The 6,988-nt window shown below is 47.1% G+C and overlaps 1 pseudogene; it reads left to right on the top strand.

Moving 5' to 3' along the window:
• Positions 1–2,961: 2,961 nt before the first annotated feature.
• On the top strand, positions 2,962–5,893 carry LOC100586505 (annotated as a pseudogene).
• Positions 5,894–6,988: the final 1,095 nt, after the last annotated feature.

Raw genomic sequence — 6,988 nt, 5'->3', positions numbered from 1 at the left:
TAATGCCCTCCTTTTGGGGGTGAGTTCTCACTCTATTAGTTCCCTGTAAAGCTGGTTGTTAAAAGAGCCTGGTGCCTCCCCACTGTCTTTCTTGCTTCCCCTCTTGCCATGTGATCTCTACACACATAAGCTCCCCATCTTCCATCATGAGTGGAAGCAGCCTGAGGCCCTCACCAGAGGCAGATGCCCAGTCACCAAAATTATAAGCCAAATAAACTTCTCTTTATAAATGACTCAGCCTCATGTATTCCTTTATAGCAGCAGAAAATGCACTCAGACACCAACTGAACTAAAAACTACCTTGATGGGGCTGGAATTTAAGTTACAGCCACTGCCATTTCCAGCAAATGATAAGGTGAGCCTCACAGAGGCCCAGCTCTTGGTGTGAGAAGCTTCTGGATGGAGTAGGTCTGCAGTGGGATTGCTTCTGAGCTCAGGAATTTATGTACTTGTATGTTAGTTTCCACTTCAGCATAACCACACACTTAGAGGCTTAAAACTACATTCATTTATTCGTTCATGGTTCTGTAGGTCAGGCATCCCTCTGTATTATCTGGAGGCTCAGGAAATAACCTGTTCCCAAGCTCATTCAGGCTGTTGGCCGAATTTGGTCCTATGCAACGTAAGACTGAGGTTCCAATTCCCTGCCAGAGATTGCTTTCTGCTCCTAGAAGCCCCCCACATTCCTTCCCACTTGGGCTGCTCCATCTTCAAAACGGCAATAGTGCTGCAGGACTGGCCAAGCTCTTGAGCTTCAAGTCTCTCTGATTTCCCCCTTTCTGCCCTACTCCTCTGCCACAACAGCCATGGAAAGTTATCTGGTTTTAAGGAGCCATGTGATTAAATTACACCCACCCAGATACTCCCTTTTTGTGGGTCCACTGTGCCGTATAACACAACACAATCATAGGAACGATGCTACAGGTTCTCAGGCTTCGAGGGATAAAGATGTGGGATCTTTTTGTAGGGGGGAGCATTTTTAGAATTCTGCCTGCCACATTCTGCTTCTGTTGCTGATACCCAAAGACAGTTAGTAAAGGACAATTGACTCTGCTAAGAGTGACCAAGGGACATGTTTGTCCAGGCTTCATCAATATTGCTAAGCACGTTCAAGTAACAACACTGCAGTGGGTCTTGCAGGCCTTCACACATCCAATTTACTCTACTGCAGCGGTTCTCCAAGTGGGGGCCCAGAACCAGCAGCAGCAGCACCTGGGAACTTGTTAGAAATATATATTTTGGGCCCCATCTCGACCTATAGAATTAGAAACTCTGGAGATGGGGCCAGAGGTCCGTGTTTTAGCCAGTCCCTTGGGTGATTCTGATGCTTGCTTAGGTTTGAAAACTATTTCTCTAAGGTAAGTCCCCAGTTTCCTTTTCCGTGGAAGTAAAAGTTGGGGAGGAGTCAGATAGGTAATATCTAAAATGACTTCCATTTCTAACAACGTATGATTTGTGAATATTACAAAAAAGATTACACTGTAGAGACCAAAGGATGCATGTATATGTCATTTGTGTGTGTTTGTGTGTGTGTGTGCTTCCATGCATGTCACAGTTAAGAGTACAGGCTCTGGAGTCTTTTCTACAATCAAATCCTGGCTTCTCCAATCACTAGCTATGTAAACGGGCCAGCTGCTTAGCCTCACTGAGCCTCAGTTTCCTCATTTATGAATGATGGGACCTACATCATAAGGTTATCAGGATCAAGTGAGATCATACAGAGAACACATAGTGTAGTAAGTTCAATGACTCTCGGCTGTAATCTCGGCTGTAATTATTTCATCCTGTTCAGTTTCTGGAAACCTTCTCCTTGAGTGCTTGAGTCCATGGTGGGGGTAAAGCACCCAGGCCCTTGTCAGGAGGCCCTAAAGGCAGCCCCGGGAGGCACTGCCCGGGGACTGAGGATGAACTGCTCCTAGGCCTGAAGGCAAAAGCGAACCTTCTGTGATTCCTAGCATCAGCTTAAGTCCTGTCACTGCAAAGGAAGACATCTTGGTAAAGTGTGTGTATATAATCCCACAGCCACCTTGATCTCCTCCTCTGAGATCATACAACCCGAGGCAGAAAGCACGCAGCTGAACACCAAGTCGGCTGAGATATGGAGAGTGGGGCTGGAAACCCTCAGAAGCCTTTGCTGTGTTTTTATTATATTTGTTATTATTGGTTTTTGTGTTTCATTTTTGTTTTTGTTTGTTTTACATGTTCAAATGAACAGAAATAGTTAAGGCCTGGAATAAAGTCAACATGTGCCTCTATAAAGTTGAGGTAGGTCAGGAAGTGTGTCATCGGGGGAACATAAAGCAACCCCCGCCCCTGCCCTGGCCCACAGGCCTCACCAGTGGAGCTGCAAGAGGTCTTGCCAGAGCTTGCTGAGAGGCCTGAGTGGAGACGAAGACCCTGTGAGCCAAAAGTGTGGGAGAGGAGAACAGCCTCCTCGTGCAGGCTGCTGTCCTCCAAGGGGAGCTGCGCTCTTCTCAGCCTGCTGGCAGTTGCCTGTGGCACTGAGGCACTGAGGCACTGAGGGAGGGAAGGCAGAGACCACCCAGTGTGAATTGCTGCTGCCTGAAATGGAAACTGTTCTCCCAGTCGTAGGCAGGCAGAGCCAGGAGGGGCTATTCCACAGCTGCTCCCCACCCGCAGCCCATTCCCAGACTCCACATGGCTCCCTCAGCCTCGATGCCACCAAGAGAGCTGCTCAACCTGCGAAGCACTAGCCGGTCTGCTAACAACCACAGAACGCTCTGGGGGGGATGCGGCTGGGTCTCCTTTGCCTCCTCTGAGCCACAGAGATTGGCCCCCCGGGGACAGGTCTTGTGATTTGGGTTCAATCTCTGGCTGAGGTCTTAAGCAGTTTTTCTATGCTTGATGATATATGAGTGAGAGCCCGAGAACTCTTCCTGCCTCCTCTTGGAGAATGTCTGCCAGCTCCACATAGGAGGTAAGCTACTCCAGGAATCATGCATGGGAATTCGGCTTCATAGTTTTGGCTTCATAGACGGCTTCATAGTTTCAAGATTAAGGGCCAAAGATGAATTCACAATGGTTCTTGTCATCCAGTACTTCATTTATTCCTCTTTAATGTCCTCTATATATTAATCCGTTTGGGTCCCTTCATGCAGACCAAAGTTGCCCAACATTGGAGTAATACTTTCTTGTCCCTTTGGTCCCCTCTAAAAAGCCCACCAATAATTTGATTCAAAGTAGAAGAACTTTGGATAACAGAGCGTTCTGCAATACTAAACAAGGTTCATAAAGTGCCACTCTGGAAGGAGCTTTAAAGACCAACAGCCAGCACCACAGATATATTTTTAAATGGTGCTGAGTAAGAAACGTTAGGAAGCAAATGAGGACTATAACATAATGTAATACATGTAAATTTTAAATAAATACATGAAATAATACTCATATCTTATAAAACTACATACCTATTCAAGGATAAATACCTTTCACTTTGATGTAGTGGCCTGTTGGGAAGAAAGGAATTAGTGCTGGGAATGGAGAAGGAGGGAGGGAGAGAGGAAGGAGGGAAGGAGGGAAGGAAGGAAGGAAGGAACGAAGGAAGGAAGGAAGGAAGGAAAGGAGGGAGGGGAAGGGAGAAAGGGAAAGGAAGGGGAACAGGGAAGAAGGGAGGAGAGGAAAGGGAAGAATTTAATAATGATGATAGCAGACTATGTCTTGAAGAATATGGAGTAACTCTAACATAAGTTAAAAAGGAAGCAGGCCCTAAATTAAACCTTTCATTTTACAGATGGAGAAACTGAGGCTCAGAAAGATGAACTGTTTGATGCTGGGATTTTATTGCTGTTCAGTGGCAGAAACCAGGCATTTTGACTTCCAATTCAATGTGCTTTCTACTGCATCAAACTGCTACACGTATACTTATAATGCCTCACTTCCTTCCCTTCTAATGAGTGATTCATCTAAGTATAGTTTTAACTAGAGAGGTTGATCATTTCTGGCCCAATTCATGGTCCCTCTCCCAGAGAAGCCACCCACCCCTGCTGAAAGACTGAGGCCTTGCTGGACACCAGGCGACCCGAATCACCTTCTCTTGGCCGATGAGCCTGAGGTGGGCAACTGATTCAAGGGCAGCCCTTCCAGAGACAGGGTGGGGGTCACCAAGCATCCTGGTTTGCCTGGGACTGAGGGGGTACCCAGGATGCAAAACTCTCAGTGCTGAAACTAGGAAAGTTCTGAGCCACCTGGGACAAGCTGGTCATCCTGGCAGAGAGGGACTTAGGACCTGTGAGGCCAGCTTCAAAAATAGATTCTCAGTGAGAAACAGGGAATCTAGCAGACCGAGACTGCTGGCTGCAATAGAAGTGCCGTGGTGTAGAAAGAGGGCAAGGGGCACTAAGGAGCTTCCATACGGGTCCTATATAAACAAAACTCAAGAGCAGAAACTTCGAGTAAGTGGAGGACACTGGTTGACCAAGAGAGGAGAAAGGGGTCTATCTTTGTTCAAAGACAAGCAGGTACCTGCCTGCAAGAGAAGGAGTCTGCTGCAGAAAGGATAAAACTCTCGCATCGGCCCTTCATTTCAGAGGCACACGGTGGCAGGATGGGGGGGTGCAGATCTCCAAGAAGAGGAAGTTTGTCACTGACGGAATCCTCAAAGTAGAACTGAAAAAGTTCTCACTCGAGAGCTGGCTGAGGATGGCTACTCTGGAGTTGAGGTCCAAGTTATGTCAACCAGGACAGGAATTAATACAAGAGCTTAAAATAAATTATTTAGGCAGATAGTGAGGGTAAGAGAATCCTCGGCAAGACTTCTATCTTAACAAAAAGCAGCCCTCAAATCATTTATTTTCTAACAAAGAGCAGCCTGTAAAATTGAGCTGCAAACATAGAAAAACAAGCTGGAAGCTTGCATGGTGAATGCCAGCAGCTGTGCCAATAGGAAAAGGCTACCTGGGGGCCAGGCATGTTCAACACGGAGGCTCCATCTTCTCTTTTCTTTGTCAACCACGTGTACAATAAAGGAACAGGCAAAATGGCACAGGCCAGGTAGAGAACCCATCTACATAATAAAAAATAAGGGTGGCATGGCAGTTTCTTCACAAGCTATGTAAATGACACACCTGGTCCAACCAATCGAAACCGCCTCCTCAAGCTCATCTATAAAACCCTGTGCATTTCACCATGAAACTGAAAGACCTGCTTGGGAGCCCGTCTCTGCAGGAGAGAGAGATTTTTCTTTCTTTTGCCTATTAAACCTCTGCTCTTAACCTCACTCCTTAGGTGTCCACATCCTTGATTTCCTTGGTGTGAGGCAATGAACCTCAATTATTACTCTAGACAAATGACGCTGCTTCAAAATCATAATCTTAGCCACCAAAACACAGAATATTCTTGGTGAGAAGGGCTGGCAGATTCGGAAATTGCCTGCTGTAGTTCAGAAGAGGTTTGGCTTGCAGAGGGCAGTGTAGAGCTTTTTGCTGGAAAGGTAGCCACAAGAGGTCTGTGTGTGTTTGCCCAGGTGGAGTCTCAGTGTTACCTCCTGGGAGGGCTTGCAGCGCAGAGGGCCTGCTATGGTGTGCTGTGGTTCATCAGGCAGGGCGTAGGGGGCCACAGGCTTCAAGGCTGTGGTGTCTGAAAACTCTAAATGCAGGAAGTTTGTGGATGGCCTGATGATCCTCAGCAGGAACTCTGTTTACCTCACTGACACCACCATGTGCCAGGTGCTGCTCCAACAGGGTGTGCTGGCCATCAAGGGAAGGTCATGCTGCCGTGGGACCCAACTGGTAAGACTGACTCTAGGAAGGCCCTTCCTGAGCACATGAGCATCGTGGAACCCAAAGATGAAGTACTGTCCACTACCCCCATCTCAGAACAGAAGGGTGGGGAGGAAGCCATAGTGCCTGCCATGCCCCAGCCAATCCCTACAACATGACAGGTTCTCCTGGACAGCTGTGTCTGGCGTCTGGATGTTGTCCTGAAAAGGCCTTTAATAAAATCTTGTACAAAGGCACAAGGCCTGACTCAACTGTATGTCCAGTGTTCAGACTGAGGGGCATGTTGGCCTACAGAGAGCATTCCTTAACCTCTTGCTGCTAACCATGCTTGTGGAATTTGCAGGGCCCAGCACAGGAGGACTCAAGCAGAGCTAACCAGAGGAATGTCCCGTGTGAGAGTGAAGGCTGATGGCTAGCAGGGCAACACCTCAATTAACTGTTCTGTAGTTCAGGATTGTAGCTTTAGAAGGGGGATATATTTAGAATGATTTTTCCTTTGCCTAAGGAAATACGCATTGCACATAGAAGTAAATACGATGGTCATTATAGTGTGCGTCACACTGTGCTAAATGTTCTTTGCATTCACACTCATTTACTCCTCAACATCTGGAATGTGGAAAGGAAATGTGCTGTGCCACTGAAGCTCAGGCTCAGAAGCAAATTTGCCCAAGCAGTATGAAGCTGGCATTAGAATCCACATTCCTAAGTTCTGCTCTCTTGACCATTCTGTTCTGGAAAACGATAAGGAACATTTAAATTGTCAACACAATAACAACAAAGCACCTCTTACATCGGTCTTTGGTAGCCCTGAGTGTGGTCTCAGCCTTCCTCCAAGGCTCGCACATGCACAGCTTACAACCAGCCCCTCTTCTCTGCAGCTACTCTCATTAGCTTTCTGCTTCTTATAACCATGAGTCTGACCAGCATGATTTTATTTTAGGAAAACTGGCTTTCAGTAGCTCCTTCCTCAAAAACCACTGTGGCCAATTTCAGGTTCTCAAAGAGACTCTTTCCAGATGCTCCTGTTTGCTGCTGCTGCTGCTTCTGCTTTCATTGCCAAGGAGAGGGTTGCAGCAGAAGACGCTCCTCTTCTGTAATAAGCCGGTTCTCTCCACTCAGCCTGAGTACACTCAGGGCTCCAGACACTAAAGAGCAAAACCCTCTCCTCCATCCCCACCCAGATGCCCACTTCTGCAGCCATCACCATACAGGATCAAACTTCTTGACAAAATTATTTGTGCCCCAGGCTTCCA

This window comes from Nomascus leucogenys, chromosome 18 (assembly GCF_006542625.1).
Source record: "Nomascus leucogenys isolate Asia chromosome 18, Asia_NLE_v1, whole genome shotgun sequence".
In the NCBI taxonomy this organism is placed as follows: Eukaryota; Metazoa; Chordata; class Mammalia; order Primates; family Hylobatidae; genus Nomascus; species Nomascus leucogenys.
This window is presented reverse-complemented; position numbering and strand designations above follow the sequence as displayed.